We start from the raw sequence: 18,930 nt of genomic DNA, 5'->3' as shown, positions 1-18,930 counted from the left end.
CACCCATCATTTTACCAACCTCTGGCAAAGGTAAAATAGATGCAGATCCATATAAATATCTAAACAAGTAAATAAATCCATGCATCTTAAATACTAAACAAGGACTTGACAAGAACTCATAAATCATCATCATCATCAAGACTGCTTTTATTCATGCTTACATCTACTTAAACATCAGTAAATAAATGGTTTCAGATAAATCTTGGAGCTTACATGATGTTAAGGTTCTAAAAAGATTCTCCTATTAATGCATATGCTATGGATAAATTCTGACTCTGGGCATTATGAACATTTGCTGGCTTATCTCATCATTAATCAAGGAAATCATCTAATAACCAAAAGGACTTGTAGGTGAAGAATAGGGTCACATCTTACCTTAAATGCATACCACAAAATGCAACATTGACTGAGTGGTTGAAATTAAACATGAATTCTTTACTTTTCAACCACATCACATATTTGTCAACTGATAGAATTGATGCTAGCTAGCTAATATTGGTATTAATCACAGTTGAACTCTAATCATACAGGATTATCTTGAGTATAAATTTCTTCAGAGCAATGTTTCTATTATTCCATCTTCTTAAAAAATCGATGCAGCTCACAAGATGAACATGAACAAAAATAGCAGCTTGCAGCTCATTCCAAGTTGGGCGGTCCTGCTCTTTGACCAGATTATCTTTCATTGTCACTTTCAGAAGACTCTGTTTGCTTTGGGACCCTGACATTTCACAGCAGAAGTGTGATTTTTCATGAGGATTCAGAAGAAAATTTAATTTTTATTAATCATTGACTGATGTGTTCTGACACGGCTATATTTCTGTCCAGAAGTGATAATGGCATTAACGTCATTAGCAACAGAATTGTTCTCCTTTCCTACTGTGAACCATAACTTGGAAGATGCTATTTCTTTCACACATTTTTCCCTTATTAACACATTAGATCTTCAGAAGTACATGAAGCATGTGGTGTACATATGGAGAAGTCATTTTCACTGTAGGCAGAAAAGGTACCTAATCCTCTAACTTTTGACAAAGCTATCATTCAGGCTTTTGCTTCCCTTTCTTTCTCCTTTAGGAGAAATAAATGTTTCAGAGAAACAATAACAACAGAATACAGTCATGTTACCCGCTACTGTACATCTTGGTGATTTGTTGACATCTCCTCCTGCTGAGGTACAGACACACATCTATTTGCCTGACCCAGACACAGGTTTATTATTGTTTGGAAAGCAGTTTCTTCCCCCCCCCCCCACTTTTCCCCTACAACTTTCCCTTGGTACAGATGTGTGATTTAATTGATATAAAAACACTCCAGGTGAGGAAACTCCTCCACCAATACTGATTGGCTACCATCTAAAGAGTTGGCTGGGACACTAAAAGATTAAGTAGCTTGTCCAGGGTCATACAGACAGTCTATGTCAAAGGAAAAACTTGAACCCAGATCTTTCTAACTTCAAAGCTAGTTTTCTATATGTTGCCCCCAAATATTATAAATGTGTACATATGTATGTATATATATACATATATGTGTATACGTAACTGTTGTGTACATGTGTACATATAGCATATATGTATATATATCATGTATTTAAAATTTGCTGCAATCATAAGCACTAAGCAGCAACACAAGTCAATCAGAAGGGGCTGCTATAGAAGAAAAGTAATCACTCTGTATCATAGATAGCAATTGCTAAAACCTTTTTTCTGATTTCATTACCTTGAATACTAACCCTTTTTGGAGTCCCTGATATACCTGCATGGCATTCCCACTGAAGTAAACAGTATGCTACCAATTCACAAAACAAAACAGTCAAATCTATTCAGTTTATACTTTTATATTACCTACGATGAGTAAGTACCACATTCATATGGATTTTTAAAGGTTTTCATTTTTTCAGTTATAAATTACGGATATAAATTATCACATTAGTAATTATTCATAATATTAGCTGGCTTGCTGAAAAGGGGTATACTTGTCAATAAATTACTTCACCCGTTTCATTAGCCTTACCATTCACCTTTTTAAAAAATTTTTGTCACAGTTTGAGTTCTGAGTTGTCTCCCTCCCTTCCTCCCAACTCCACATTAGAGAAAGCCAACATTTGATATAGATATATATGTGTGGAAACATAAAATATGGACTTCCACATATCAGTTCTTTTTCTGGAAACAAATATTATTTTCCTTTATAATTGACTTGAATGATCATATTACCCAAAAGAGCTTAGAAATTCACAGTTACTCTTTCAATAATGCTGTTACTGCATACAACATTCTCGTGGTTCTGCTTGTTTCTTTCTGCATTATTTCATGCAAATCTTTTCATGTTTTTTTTAAAAACAACCTGCTTATCATTTCTTACAGCACAGTAGTATTCCATCCCAATCATATATCACAACTTATTCAGCCATTCACTAATTGATGAACTTTCCAGTTCTTTTCCACCACAAAGAAAGCAATTAGAAATATTTTAGAACATTTAGGTTCTTTTCTTTTTTCCTTGATCACTTTGGGAAGATCTAGTAGTGGTTTTCTGGGACAAAGGGTATACACAATTTTATAACTCTTTGGGCATAATTCCAAATTGCTCTCCAAAAGATTGGATCAGTTCAAATTCTACCAAAAGTATATTAGTGTCCTAATTTTTCCACATCCCCTCCAAACATTTGTCATTTATCTCTTCTATCATTTTAGCCAATCTGATAGATATGAGACCTTACTTCAGAGTCGTTATAATTGCATTTCTCTGATCAATATAGCATTTTTCATATGATTGTATATACCTTTGATTTCTTCTTCCAAAAATTGCCTGTTGAATGTCCTTTGATCATTTATCAATTGAGGAATGACTCATATTCTTAGAAATTTGACCAAATTCTCTATATAGTTGAGCTATAAAGTCTTTTTTTTTCAAGAAACTGACTATAAAAAAATTTTCCCAGTTTTTTGCTTTCCACCTAATCTTGGCTATGTTAGTTTTATTTGTATAAAAACTTTTTTAATATAATCACATTTATCAATTTTACATCCCACAATGCTCTCTATCTTTTGTTTATAGATTCTTCTCTTACCTATAAATCTGACGGGTAATACGTTCCATTCTCTTCTAATTTACTTATGACGTCTCCCTTTACGTTTAGGTCATGTATCCATTTTGACCTTATCTTGGTAAGTGATCTAAGATATCGATCTGCACCTAGTTTCTTCCAGACTGCTTTACAGTGTTCCCAGTAATTTTTGCCAAATAGCAAGTTCTTATCCCAATAGTTCAGATCTTTGTGTTCATTAAATATGAGGTTAATATGGTCATTTACTACAGTATATTGTATGTATACTCTATTCCATTGATCCACCATTCTATTTCTTAGCCACTCTAAGGAAGTTTTGATAATTATCACTTGTAATATAGTTTAAGACCTGGTACTGCTAGAGCTTCTTCCTTATTTTTTTTCATTAATTCCTTTGATATTCTTCTTGTTGTTGTTCTTCCAAATGAAATTTATTTTTTCCCAGCTCAACCAGATATTTTTTCTAATTTAATTGGGATGGTACTGAGTAAGTAGGTTGGTTTAGGTAGAACTGTCATTTTTTATTATGTTGGCTTGGCTTACCCATGAACAACTAATATTTCTCCAATTGTTTAAATCTAACTTTGTGTAAAAAATGTTTTATAATTACGTTTTTTATAATTATGTTCGCAGTTCCTGGGTTTGTCTTGGCAAGCATACTCCCAGGTATTTTATATTGTCTACAGCTATTTTAAATAAAATATCTCTTACTAATTTTTCTTGCAAGGCTTTGTTGGTGATATGTAGAAATGCTGGTGATTTATGTGGGTTTATTTTATATCCTGCTACTTTGCTAAAAATAATTAACCATTTCAACTAATTTTTTAATTGAATCTGTAGGATTTTCCAAGTATACAATCATATCACCTGCAAAAAGAGACAATTTTATTTCCTCATTGTCCATTCTGATTCCTTCAATTTCTTTTTCTTCTCTTTGCTATTTGCTAGCATTTCAAGTACAATATTTAAGAACAGTGGTGATAATGGGCTTTCTTGTTTCACTCTAGATCTTATTATGAAGGCTTCTAGTTTATCCCCATTAGAGATAATGTTTGCTAATGTTTTTAGGTAGCTGCTGCTTATTATTTTAAGGAAAAATCCATTTATACCTATGCTTTTAAGTGTTTTTAGTAGGAAAGAATGTTATATTTTATCAAAAGCTTTTTCTTATGATTTTTGTTGATTTTGTTTTTGATATTAACAATTATGTTAATAGTTTTCCTTATAGTCAACCAGCCTTTCATTCCTGATATAAATCCCACTTGGTCACAATGTATTATCTTTGTGATTTTTAAAGGTTTTTAAAGGTCTCTTTTAAACCTCTTATCAGTCAGTCTCCTGGATTAATGTTCATTTCTATTCTCTTGGCATGTACTCTGTGGAGGAAGCAATATATTAAATCCTTCCTCCCTGAAAATTAGGCTAGTTCCCCCATCCCCAAGGCAACATAGCAGTCCCTGAGAATTGACTGGTCCCAAGGGTTAAAGCTCAAGGTAAACCTTCCTTGATGGAGCTTCTTTGTAGTCTCTAGCCCTAAAGATGTGGCTTCCTAGATACCCAGGGCCACACAAAGGCCTACCCATACAGTGTTGGGGCCATTTAGACCAGGCAGACATGTAAAAACTACTTGGAATTGTCACCATGCTCTGCTCTGCAGCCCATGTCTAAATAAGGGGGAAGGGGAAAAAAGGAAGGAAGGGAGGAAAGATGGAACGAAGGAAGGAAGGAAGGAAGGAAGGAAGGAAGGAAGGAAGGAAGGAAGGAAGGAAGGAAGGAAGGAAGGAAGGAAGGAAGGAAGGAAAAAGAGAGAGACGGAGGAATTTTTTAAGCATCTACTAGGTGTCAGGCATTGAGCTAAGCATTTTATAACTATTTATCTCATTTGATTCTCCACAAGCACTCTGGAAGTTTATTATTTCCAGTTTACAGTGGAAGAAACTGAGGTAGACAGAGGTTAAGTGATGTTGCCAGGGTCACACAACTAGTAAGTTTCTGAGACTGGACTTGAACTCAGATCTTCCTGCCCCCAGGTCAAGCCCTCTATCTACTGGGCCAGGTAGCTGCCTACCTAAGCTTAAAGCTAAAGTATCCTTGTTAAATATTCTTTCTAGGCTATGGCTAAGTAAACAAGTGCCCAATTTCATTCCAACATCAAACTAACAGTGTGACAGCCTGAGGCAGGCTTGTGCCTAACATCCTCACTCTTCAGTAAAGCTGTGAGATGATGAGATAAACTCTTGCTTTACATTTCATAAAATTCAGTTCAAAATTTAATAAGTGCCCAGTGTGTGAAAAGCAGCATGCTTGCAGGGAAACCTGAAGACAAAAATGAAACCCTCAATACCTATAAAATGCCTGCATTGGGCTGGGAAGGGGGAGACAGGAGGAGGAGGAGGAGGGAGAGGGAAGTAGTTTACACAAATGTACCTGGGTGTGTGTGTACATAGATAAGTATGAGATAAACAAGGAGAAGATCCAGAAAATTTGAGGAGAGAGAGAATATGTTTGACTGAAACCATCAAAGAAGGCTTCACAGGGGAGCTGGCCCCTTTTTCTCAAGGGAGAAAAAGACTGATGGTGGGGCTGAGGAGGAAGTGCATTCCAAAAATAGACCACAACTAGGCAAATATTAATAAGATCAAGTGGTACCATCCAGTTCAGGAAAACAAAAGTAGAACATTTTAGCTATAATGTGACAAGTATGGATGAAATAAGAGAACATGCACTTAGGCTGAAAAAGTAGGTCGAAACCTCATTGTAGAGAGCCTTGACTGTCCATCTCATGTGTAGACACCTAAAGGGATTCTAGATAGAGTTGGAGGGTAGGAAGGCACTGTGAACTTGGATGAGAAGAATACATCTTTATTTAAAGTAATCTCAAAAAATTTAACATTTTAGGAAACTTATCATTTCCCTCAGTCATGGATTTAGGCAACAAAACATTATTCTGAGGAGATTGCTAGAGGGATCCATAGTGGGGGTAGGGTTAGGAACACTTGATCTAAGAATATTATATTTTATCTTACAAATAATATAGGATATCTGATATTTTGAGCAGGGGAAATATACATTACAAAGAGCATATTCTCTTAAGCAACTTGAAATGAGCACATGTCTACATTAAAAGGGAGAAACTAGTTAGAAAGACTAGGAAAAGGGAAGGCAGAATGTCAGTCAATGAAGATGAAAAATTTAGTGAAACTTAAGGAAACATGAAATTATGTAGAGCAAAGTCAGGTCAATTGAAAATAAAAATGTGCTGTATAAAGGAAAACAATAATAGCTATCATTTGTATGTTGCCTTAAAGTTTGTGAAATGTTTTTTATCTGTCTACTCATTTTATCCTATAAGGTAGAAGCTAATAGTATTCCCATTTTACAGATGAAGAATCTGAGCCAAATTGGGGTTAAATGACTTGCCTGAGGTCACACAAGTAGGGAGTACCTGAGGCGGGATTTGCGGGATTTGAAGGATTTGAAGGGCTTCCTGACTCCAAGTCTTAGGGTTCTATGTACCATGCGCTATGCCACTTGGCTCCTTCAAGAACGCTAAAAGACAAGAGAATTCTGCTCAGTGAAATGACTACTCAGTATTCTAGGGAACTAAGGATGAAACATACCAGTCTTAGCAGAGAAGAGATTGATGACAGGTACAGAATGAGACCTGTGCTGCCAGATAGCTCTTGAGGGAGTGAAAGGTATTGGAAAATGACATGAAGTTTTATTAAATAGCATTAATAAATCAATTTCAGGGCATGAAAAGAAAAAGTAGAGGAATAGGGAAACAGAAAGTGAAGAGAAAGAGGAGAGAGAGAGAGAGAAGAGAGTGAAGGGACAGAGAAGAGATGAGAGGATGGAACTAAAATTTCAGTCCAAGGTGGTCAGAAATAGGATCATGGAAAAAAAATGGGATTTGAACCTGGCCTTTACAAGCTCTAATATCTCATATTTATATAACATTTGACAGTTTGCAAAGCACTTTCCTCACAAAAACTCTGTGGAGTAGGGTACAGAGATTACTATCTCCATTTTTAAAATGAGAAAACTGAGGTTAGATGACTTACCCACAGTCATACAGCTAGTGACTACTGAAATCAGGATTTGAACCCAGGTCTTCTGGTTCCAAATAGCCTATTTGAAACCTATATAAAGAGAAACCCTGCATGAATTGAGGGGAGAGCAAAATGCTTGCCAGTAATAAAGCACTCACATAGTGGAAGCAGAGAGTTTTGTCCAGAGTATACAAGTTCTTTTTGGTTATTTAACATGCCTTATTGAGCTATGCCACCCTGATGGCCGCAGGAGCTTTAATTTCTCACCACTACTTCCCAAAATCACAGGCAACGAATCTTCCAGCAAATGACTTTTGTCGTGTAATTTCTAAAACAGCCAAGCTGAAGCCCAAATAAAAAATAAATTGTGGAAAATGGTGCTGCTTGGAGCTGCTTTTCACATAACTCATTCAACTTGCAATGTAACAACCTCAAATAAAAGGCCACTTTTTAAATTAGAAATCAGCTTGAAAAACCACATGCTACAGAATTTTAACAAACTTCAGCAATAGAGTTCAGCAAAACTCTATTTTTAAAATAACAAGTGTTTTGCAAGTATTCTTTAATACCATTTGATCAATTGATCTTACCCAGACAAAATCTGAGGGGGGTGTGTGTGTTTGTGTGTGTGTGTGCTTTGCAGCTTGGTACTTGTCTGCTTGTGAACATAGTATCTTATTTTCAAAGCCATTCTTCAGAATAATTAAAATTGAGGCTAGAATGAGACCGGAATATTATTTTCCTTCGGGTTTAGAAGCTAGAAAACCTTCATTGCATTATATGTATACACACAATGCCAAGCACACGTGCGTGTGCACACATACACACACACACACACACACACACACACACACACACGGAAAATATTTCTTGGAGGAGGGGGTTGTCCTGATTTTGCCTGTAGAATGAAGACGAAATTACCATTCACCATTTAAGGTGGAATTAACATTGTACTACAAATCCAAATGGTAGTGCACAGAAATCATCTTAAGTGGAACTGACAAGTAATGCAACATGGTCCCATAACCCATTGTGTGTTATTCTTTCCATTTTAGGCTTTACTTTATTATTCAAAGTGATTACTCAAGGAGAGGCAAATTGCAGACCCACTCACCACTGATACAGAAAAAAACAAAGGCAGAAAAAATTTGCAACCTCAACCAGATCTAGCACACAAAAGGTTAATTTTCCTTGGGCAGCTCCACTGATTCTCTTTAAAGCCTTTCCCCTCCCCCCTTTTTTTTTCTCTTAAGTACTCCAAGCTGTAAACACAGCTGAGTGAACAAGACATCATCTTTTCAATTACCTTCAACTCATAGAACTTCAGAGCTGGAGAGAAATCTGGAGGTCATTGAGTCCAAATCCCTCAGTTTATAGATGAAAAGACCAGGGAGGTTATGTGATTTGCCCAGGGTCATGCAACTAGTAAATACTTGAGGTGGGATTCAAACCCAGGTCTTTCTAATTACAAGTGCCAGCACTCTATCTGCAACAGTCCTCTGTCTCTGAACTCTGACAGCCCTTTGTCTCTATTGAACAATTCAGGGCTTAATTATATTCTATCCTGTATTGTTTACTACAGTATTATATGCATATGTTCCCCTCCTCCTTCAAATGATCATATAATCCTCAAGGGCAGGGCTATATCCTATATCCTGCACAGAATTTAGCACTGGGATGGTCACAGAGAATAGAAATACACAACGATCTATGTATGATCCCAGCTGTGTGATCTTCACCAACCAAAGAATATCTCTGTTACTTTGCCAACACCCAAGGCATAAAAGCTAAATGACTTGGCCAGGATCACACAGCTACCAATGGTAAGGTTTGGTACTCACATCCTCCTGACTGACAAGCCTGGCATTCTATCCATGCTGCCCCTGGGCACCAACAGATGTTCAATAAATATTTGTCAACTTATTGATATATTTTCCTATCCAATAATAATTGTTAGCCCTCCCCTTTGAAAACAAATGGTTACTTCAAACAAGGTATATGCACCAGTATAAAATGAACCAAATCTGTACTCACAAACTGAAACAATTAGTTGGGTAGTCCAACATCACCCACCTCACTCTTCCCATCCATTTTGATTGCATGTTAAGGATGCAAAGTACTATCTTCATAATGTTGAGGTTCAGATGTGAGGGGTGCTGGGACCCTGAAATCACAATATATGGGTCCTGCCCAAAAGAATTCAATCCAAGCCTTCTTTCAGCCAAAGACAATGTTTATTAAAGATGAGCCATATAGGCCAGCCTCTTAAGGAATCTGAACATTTGTGACAGTCCTAAGGATGAGCAGGCATGAGGAAGTCTTGGCCCCTAAAATGCAGCCAGGATGGATCTTATATACAGAAAGACTATGGGAATGATCTAGGAGTGGCCAAGTATTTTAGGGTGACTGGAGGAGGGTCTGGGAGAAGGGGTGTCTTGATGGGAGTGGCCAGGAAGCTGGGGTGACTAGAGGAGGAGTTTAGGGAGGATCTTGAAGCTGGAGTGACTGGGGAAGGTCCTGGGAGAATCTTGGGAGTGTTTGGGAGGTTGAATGGAGTCTGGATAAGATCAAGGATGGGAAGTATATAAGATATAGTATGTGGGTCAGTAAGACAATGGAGAGCTAGACTTTAATTAGATTAACAAAGAATTAGGAGATTGGGTGTAGGCAATGAGGAAGAGCCAGTTGATAGGAATAAGAATAACCTCAGGAGACTGCTAGATTTCCTTGATCAGGTAAAAGTGCAAGTAAGGTTCATGAAAGAGGTTTTTTTTTTGGAGGGGGGTGTCTTGGGCCCATGCCCCATCAATAATAGCCCTTAAAATCAGGCTTGCAAAATGGGGCTATATCCATTTTGCAAATGAAGAAACTAAGGCTCAGAAAGGTTAAGTGACTTGCCAATGGTCACACAGCTAATAAACGTCAATTAATTAATAAACATTTATTAAGTGCTACTATGTGCCAGTCACTGTGTTAAATGCTGGAGATACAAAAAGACACAAAAGATGTTCCCTGCCCTCAAGGAGTTTACAGTCTAGTGGCAGAGACATCATGCAAACAAATACATACAAAGCAAGCTATATATAGCATAAGTAGGAAATAATTGAAAGAGGGAAAGTACTTGAATGGAGAGGGGACAGGGAAAGCTTCCTGTATAAAGGGATTTTTGTCAGGACTTCCAGGAAGCCTGGGAGGTCAGTAGTCAGAGCAGTAGAGGAAGAGCATTTCAGGCATGGAAGATAGCCAGAGAAATTGCCTAGAGCTGAGAGATGGAGTGTCTGGTTTGTGGAACAGTCAGGAGGCCTGTGTTACTGGATCAAAGAGTACATGTCAGGGAATAAAGTGTAATAAGACTGGACTGGTAGAAGATAGCTAGGTTATGAAAGACAATGCATCTTGTGTTTACTCCTAGAATCAGTAGAATGCCCCTGGAGTTCATTGAATAGGGCATTGAGATGATTGGACCTGTGTTTTAGGAAAATTGCTTTAGTGACTGAAAAAAGAATGGATTGGAGTAGACATACGTAGGGGCGGGCAGACCCACTGGCAGGCTATTCTAATAGTCCAGACATTAGCTGATGAGGGCCTGCACTAGAGTAATGGCAGTATCAGAGGAGACAAAGTCCTGCATTTTGACACAACTAGTTAATTAATCTCTCCTGTTCCCCAAAAGCCATATTTTGATTCAAATTATCCAATTTTTTACTTTGCTTTTTTTACATAGCTACTGCCTAAATGCCAATCTTACACAACATTACATAAAATTATCATCAGCCCTTACTGCTCAGGGCCCAGGAAGGGGATTGATTCATCATCAAATCCCTTTTCTAGGGGCATCTAGGTGGCACATTGGATAGAGCACCTGCCCTGGGGTCAGGAGGACCTGAGTTCAAATCCGGTCTCAGACACATAGCATTCAGTAGCTGTGTGACTCTGGGCAAGTCACTTAACCTCAATTGCCTCACCACTTAAAAAAAAAAAAACCCTTTCTGCACTGAGCCAGCACACATAGTGAGGAGGAAGGGGTGGAGGGAGTGTACAATACTGTAAGGGCTCAAGTGCTGAGCCAGCACACTAGTAATCAACTTAGCTCTGAAGGTTCACTGTGAAATCTCATTATACTTGCATAATCTGTATTGATCAATAAATCCAGGGTCCTGAAGGATAATCCATCTGTAATTTCTAGTGGCAATGAATTTACTCCTGAATTACCATCTGATCCTGAGAGTGCAAAGCAGGATTCTTATCTTAAAACTCTTCCTTTTTATAACCAAATCAACACAACTCAGCTATTAGTTCAGTCTGTGTCAACATATTGCTGTTTGGATTCCTGTGAATGTTTCCCACAAGGATTTGACTCCACTCTGGAATCTTAGTAATTTCATAGTTTCCATCCATGGAGTAAATTATTTTTGATTACATTTGACAAATCCCATGTCATTTGCCTATTTTCAGTCTTTATTACTGTTCAGTGAAGTGATATCTACTTGTTCCGAAATTATTTAAGTTTTCAATACACTTCTTATGTGCATAGTGCTTGGCACATAGTAGGTGCCTAATAAATATTGATTGATTGATTGCTCTGAGAACATTTATTTCTTCTCTTTCCTCTTTTTGAGTACAAAGAATTAATCTTTCTATAGCTACCTTAGGATGATGATGCTGTATTATATTAATATTGTATTAGTTATTAATTACTATTATTATGTAGTACCTTCTCTGGGCTCCTTCTCCTAACTTACATTGGCAGACTGAGTACTAAAGGTCAACTGATTACTTACACCTCCTATTTGGATTCTAGGGATAAGCCTGGGGGATTAAAAATTCTAATGTTATAGCTCATGAGCCTTCATTCAGTATGCTCACCATCAATATTAAGTAATCAGTTGATATCTTTCCAATATCAGTTAACCAGTTGACATCAATTGGCTATTATTGTTGTTGTTGTTGTTGTTGTTGTTGTTGTTTAGGGACATTTACTGATAAGATATTGCAAGGATCATAATATAAAATTTCCCCCTCTCCAGACTGGGAGATGCTCTTTCCCCTCAGCACCCATTTGGTCCTTGGAGAAACTGAACCCAAATTTAAAATAGATAACACAAAACATGCCTAGCCTAAGCCCTAGAAGTCTTTTTTTCCTTTCCCAGAATCCCCACTAATTTTATATCTGGGTATGGCATAGCATTGTTCACAATCTTGGTGTCTTGGTTACTGGGTTAATTCACTGTTAGACTGGATCAAGCAGGTTGCCCTTCAGGGTTAGTTTTTCAGCCAGCTCAGTTGTTTCTGCTACCAATTGCTGGATTGCTGGAGACTCTTCCAACTTTTCTACATACCCACTGGTCATCAAAACTTGGTCTGCTTCATCTCCAAATATTGACTCACCTAATATCGAAAAGAATAAACACAAACAACAAAAGAAAAGAGGAGCTGTGCATTCACAGATATATGGTGGCAATGTGGAAGAGAAAGCCCAATGCCCTTCCCCCAGCCTCTGCTCCACTCCACTTCTCCCACCACAGTTTTGAAAGTTGCCAAGGATCAAGAGATCATCCTTTCAAAGCTTTTGCATGCCCACTCAGTTCCATTTCATCTCTACTGAGTCATTAGACATTCCAGCCCATGATTATAACAATAGTAATAGCTAGCATTTATATATCACTTCCCATGTGCCAGGCACTGTGCTGAGCACTTTACAAACATTGTAAAATTGGGGGCATCTTTCTTTAATGCTTTCACCTCGTGCACCCATTCTGGTGTGCTCCTCCCACTGTTAATTACAAGAAATTAATGCTCTAGTTCCATTGAAAGAATTTACCTTAATTAGCTTTTCCAAAGAGAATATTTACTTTCTGCATGTTGTTCATCCTTCATTCTCAAAGAGCATCATGGGGATGATTTCTTAACTTGCCCATGTATTAGATTCAAGTGAGGAAGAGCTGCAAAGTTGTCAGCCTCAGCCTCTTCTCCAGAGTCATCACAACAACTCTAAGTGGAAAGTAGCGCAAGTGTTATCATCTCTTTACAGATAAAGAAACTAAGCCTGGAAGAAGCTAAGTGACTAAATACAGGATATGTTAGGAAATACGTAAGGTCTTCTGACCCAAGACTTGTGTTCTTTCCACCATATCCACACCACCTCCTATCATGGAACTATCTCATAATTTTCCATAAAGTGTTGATTATCCTCCAGCAAAATGTACATCTACTAAATTTAATTGCAAATAATTTTCTAAAGTAATTTCCTTAACTTTCCAGCAGAACCCAAAAGAGTAAACCACAAACACATAATTAATCACCTATAAGGCAAAGAATACTTCTTCCATTTAAATGTAATGAAGCCCTCACCTCAGGCAAAGATTGGCCCTAATAGTGCTTAAGTAGAAGAAAAGAGTGTTAGAAATGGAAGGTGCCATAAAGATCAGCTCTCCAACACTCTCTTCCCAAAGGAGATTGCTGAGACCCAGAAAGGATTTGTTTGATTTGCCCAAGGTCACACAGCAAGTTGGACAAATCCCTGCAGTACGGAAAACTCAGAAATCATCTCACAGAGGGGGTGCAGGAGGTAGGGAAGTGCAGGTTCCTGGAGGTATATCAAACAACTAAATTCCCAACAGAGATCAAGGGACCTCAAGCAATTAAGCTTTAAGTCAATTCCAGTCAACCACAATGATACCAGCAGCTTTGGGGAATTCCCACTATGGAGGTAGGGAGCCTGGCCAGAAGTTACAGGGATGGCCCCTCCCCACAGGAAATCATGTCAGTGAGCAAGGTCTTTGACCTTCCCCCTTCCCTTAAGCATCATTATCTTTCAAGTCTCAACTCAAATCAAACCTCCTCCTCAAAGATAGCCTCACCCTAACTTTGAGTTCTCCTTCCTGTAGCACTCATTTAGTCTCTAGTACATGCCCCACTGTGTTACTGTTTATTGTGTATGTCTTGTCCGCCTGATTAGATAATAAACTTTTGGAGAACAAAAACTATAGTGCCCTGGGCTGAATAAGTTTGTTGTTGATGATAACAGGTTCACAGATCAAGAGCTAGAAGGATTTTTAAGGCCAACTTGTCTAATTTTCATTTCACAGATAAGGAAACGGAGGATCAGAAAGGTTATGACTCACCCAAGATCACACAATGATCAGAGGTGGCATTTGGACATAGGCACTCTGACTCCCTGGGACAGCTAAGTGGTGCTGGGGGCAGAGTGCAGGGCAGGGAGTCAGGAAGACTCATCTTCCTGAGTTCAAATTTGGCCTCAGACTAGTTGTGTGGCCCTGGGCAAGTCACTTAACTATATTTACCTCAGTTTCCTCACCTGTAAAATGAGCTGGAGAAGGAAATGGCAAAACACTCAAGTGTTTCTGCCAAGAAAACCCCAAATAGGGTCAGGAAGAGTTGGACAGGACCGGAAAATTACTGAATGACACTCGCTGGCCTTAGCTTTTCCCAATGTACTATAAAGACAATAATAATTACAATAACTATATTCTCAAGACTTAAATAGAAAAGTAAAAGAGGTTTTATTCTTTTAAGTATGGGGGCCAAAAAATAAATTATTTTTTTCCTTTCACATGAACCCATTCAGAGAAAGACTTCAGTTGAACACTTTGCAGGAAATACACACTAGAACAGGGCTGTCATCAAGGATGCCTCATTTTCCCTGGCAGTGAGCTTTGAAAGCGAGGTCAGTAAATACAGTGCTGGGCCTGGAGTAAGGAAGACCTGCATTCAAATCCAGCCTCATACACTTATCAGCTATGCAACTCTGGGCATGTCACTTGGAAAACTCAAAAATTATCTCACAAATGTCACTTAACCTTTGTTTGCCCAAGTTTCCACAAGTGTAAAATAGGGGAAATAATAGCACTAATCTCAAAGGGTTGTTGTATCTGATGAGATAAAGTTTGTAAAAGACTTTGCAAACCTTGAAGCACTATCTGAATGGCAGCTATTGTCAAAAGAAAAAGCCAGACCCATGCTCTGACCAGTAGGTGATAGACTTAACTTGCATAATTTAATATGTTATTAAATTATTATTTAAATTATTAAATTATAATTTAAAATATTATTACTAACTTTATATAGTAGTTACAAGAATATTAGTTCACAAGGGTTTTGCTATTTTTTTTCAATGGGGGAGGAGGTTGGGTGGTACAATGAAAGCGGGATAATGATAGCTTTGAAAGTTACTTGTAAGACATAAAAAATGGGGGGTCCTATTTGTACAATTATATTTATAGCAGCTCTTTTTGTGGTGGCTAAGAATCAGAAATTGAAGGGATGCCCGTCATTGGGGAATGGCTAAATGAGCTATGGTATATGATTGTAATGGAATATTATTGTGCTGTAAGAAATGACAAGCAGGATGATTTCAGAAAAACTGGAAAGGCTTATATGAACTGATGAACACTGAAGTGAGCAGAACCAGGAGAATGTTGTACACAGTAATAGCAATGTTGTACAATGAAGAATTGTAAATGACTTAGTTATTCTAGCAATACAATGATTCAAGACGATCCTAAAGGACTCATGATGAAGCATGCTATCTGCCACCAGACAAAGAATAGATATTGTTTGAATACAGACTGAAGCATACTTTTTTTAAACTTTCTTTGATTTTTTTCTTTTATTCGAGTCTTCTTGTACAAAATTACTAATATGGAAATATTTTACATAATTGTACATGTATAACTTATATCTGATTGTATATTGTCTCAGGGAGTGGGAAGGGGATGGGGGGATAAGGCATAGAATTTAAAACTCAAAACTTTAAATAGAAATGTTAAAAAAAATTTAAAAAGAAAGTTACTTGCTGAAGGCATTAGATCCTTAAAAAGAACAAGCAGTACATAATGGAGATTTGCAGTTATATGTATGATCCTCTTTTTCTGTTCTACTTTAAAAGCCTATATATTATCTGGTGTTTGTGAAGTTCATAAATTAAAAATAAAACAAGATTTAAAAATAAAGAAAATTAAAAGAAAAAAGCCAAAACTGATGCTTCATTGGGAAGAATCCTGTTAGTCTGATTCTTAGTGGGTTAAAACTTTTGTAAAAACAAAAAAAGAAACATTTTGCTGGTTGCATCAATCTTTGAAACACTGCAGAATCTCAGGGAAGAGATCTGTCATCAGTCAAAAAAGTTTAGCCTGTCCATCTATATAGGAAAGACCTAGTATATGAAAAATGTCTATTGCCCAGATTTTAACATGCTTTTATATGGACACTTTAAAATTCACTGTCCATATAATTGACTGTCCATCAGGCAATTAACATTTATTAAACACCTAGTATGTTCTAGGAACTCTGCTAAGCATGGGGATACAAAAAGAGGCAAAAGACAATAAATTCAAGGAACTTACAATCTAATGGGGGGGGCCACAAACAAACAAATATATGCAAATGAACTATATATGGGACAAATAAGAAATAATTAAGAGAGGTGAGGCACTGGATTTAAGAGAGGTTGGAAAAGACTTCCTGTAGAAGAAGGGCTATTAGTTGAGACCTAAAGGAAGTCAGGGAATGCAGTAAGTGGAAACAAGGAGGAAGAGCATTCCAGGCATAGTAGACAGCCAAAAAAATTGTCCAGAGTCAGGAGATGGAGTCAGCCAGGAGGCTGGTGTCACTGATTCGAAGAATATGTGGCAGGTAGGAAAATGTAAGAAACTTGGAAAGGTAGGAAGGGACTAGGTTCTGAAGGGCTGTATGCAACCTCTTCCTGGCTCTGTTCATTTCACCATTCATCAGTTCATGTAAGTCTTTACAGTTTTCCTGAAATCAACTGGCTCATCATTCCTTTTTTTAAAATTTTTTTTCTATTTTTTTAAGGCAATTGGGGTTAAATGACTTGCCCAGGATCATACAACTAGTAAGTGTCTGAGGCCAGATTTGAACTCAGTCCTCCTGACTCTAGGGCTGGTGCTCTATCCACCACACCACCTAGCTACCCCTTGCTTGTCATTTCTTACAGCACAATAATATTCCAATATAAGCATATATCACATCTTGTTTAGCCATTCCCCAATTGATGGGCATTCCTTTGTTTTCTGATTCTTAGCCACCACCAAAAGAGCTGCTATAAATATTTTTGTACAGGTCCCTCTTCTCCCTCTGTAATACTTGGTGATTTTGTATTTTATCCTTGAGGCAATAGAGAGACACTGGAATTTATTGGAGTAGAGTTGAAGGGCAAGGGGGAAGAAGGAACATGGTTGTATCTGCATTTTAAGAAAATCACTCTAGTTCCTGAATTGAGTATGGATTACTGTGGGGAGAGCCTTGAGGCAGGAAGACTGACCAACAGGTTACTACAATAGCCCTCACCATAGTGATGGCAATGTCAGGGGAAAAAATGGTCATTCAGTGAAATAGAGGACTTTCAAGCATTCCTGAGGAAAAGACCAGAGTTGAATATAAAATCTGACTTTCAAATACAAGATTCAAGTGAAACGTGGAAGAGGTAAACAGGAAAGAGAAATTGTAAGAGACTTATTAAGGTTGAGCTGTTTACATTCGTGCATGGAAAGATAATATTTGTAACTCATGAGTCCTTTGTCAGTATTAGGGTAGTGGGAGGCAAAAAAAATATTTGTATAGATAAATAGATAGATAGATAGATAGATAGATAGATAGATAGATAGATAGATAGATAGATAGATAGATAGATATAGGGCACAGGGTGAGTTGAAGATGAAGGGGTAGTATCTGGAAAATAAAATTAAGGGGTGAGAGAGGATTACACTGGGAAAGGAGAAAGGGAGAAATAGAATGGGATAAATTATCTCACATGAAACAGACAAGAAAAGGCTTTTACAGTGGAGAGGAAATGGGGGAAAGTGAGAGGGAATGAGTGAATCTTATTCTCATAGGATTTGGCTTAAGGAGAGAATAACATACATAATGGGATACGGAAATCTATTTTACCTTACAGGAAAATAAGGGGGAAAGGGGACAAGAGAGCAGGGAGTTGACAGAGGGGAGGGCAGATTGGTGGAGGGGGTAATCAGAAGCAAACACTTCTGAGGAGGGACAGGGTAAAAAGAGAGAATAGAATAAATGGGGGTAGGATAGGATGAAGGGAAATATGCTTAGTTTTTCACAACATCACAACTATGGAAGTGTTTTGCATGACTACACGTCTATAACCTGTATCGAGATGCTTGCTTTTTCAAGGAGGGTGAGTGGGGAGGGAGGAAGGGAGAAAATTTGTAACCCAAAGTTTTAAAAACACATGTTAAAAAAAATGAAAGAAACAAAGAAACAAAGAAACAAAGAAAGACATATAAAAAAAAGGTTTGGAAAAACCTCTATGGAGAGTGTAATAGTAAGTGGACAAACAAGGTATGATAGGATTGCCTGGCAGCATTGAGGGCCCAGTTAAATTTGTAGTGGGCCCTATCAGAATGCTTGCATGATTTTCTTCACCTTCATTCAGCATGCATATCTGGGACATATATTATGAATGAACAAGTTGTGCTCAGAGTTGAAAAGGATGCCCAGGAGAGTAGGTTAGATTTCCTTTTGAAAAAAATGCAAAGCTAAATCACTTGATCCCAGGAGAGGGGAAAGCAAATGGGTGTAATTCCCTGAAATTAAAAAAAAAAAAGAAAAGAAAAAGAGGTTTCCTGCTTGTCTCAAGTTTCTGTATTCAATCAAAGGAACATGGAAACAGTGACTGATTGACCAGTACAGGGCCAATTTTCATATAAGACATATGGATTGCTTGAGATGTATTATTGTGAGAAAGTGCCTTGCATCAGTCTACAAATCTGACTGGGTTTTTGGTTAGCATGATGTAGGTCC

The 18,930-nt window shown here is 37.6% G+C and overlaps 1 long non-coding RNA gene across 1 annotated transcript in view; it reads right to left on the bottom strand.

Annotated features, from left to right (window-relative positions):
* The window catches only part of LOC110213715 (uncharacterized), a 92,756-nt gene that overhangs the window by 33,866 nt on the left and 39,960 nt on the right, over window positions 1-18,930 (bottom strand). Inside the window, exons 2-3 of the long non-coding RNA XR_002326096.2 lie at window positions 12,944-13,113; window positions 7,135-7,212 (exon numbers count right to left, since the gene is read on the bottom strand). This is a non-coding gene — a long non-coding RNA (uncharacterized LOC110213715). The remainder of the gene's footprint in view (window positions 1-7,134; window positions 7,213-12,943; window positions 13,114-18,930) is intronic.

Source organism: Phascolarctos cinereus, unplaced genomic scaffold (assembly GCF_003287225.1).
Source record: "Phascolarctos cinereus isolate Bilbo 61053 unplaced genomic scaffold, phaCin_HiC Scaffold_4;HRSCAF=312, whole genome shotgun sequence".
Lineage (NCBI taxonomy): Eukaryota > Metazoa > Chordata > Mammalia > Diprotodontia > Phascolarctidae > Phascolarctos > Phascolarctos cinereus.
The sequence above is the reverse complement of the archived record's forward strand: the minus strand, read 5'-3'. Positions and strand labels throughout refer to the sequence as shown.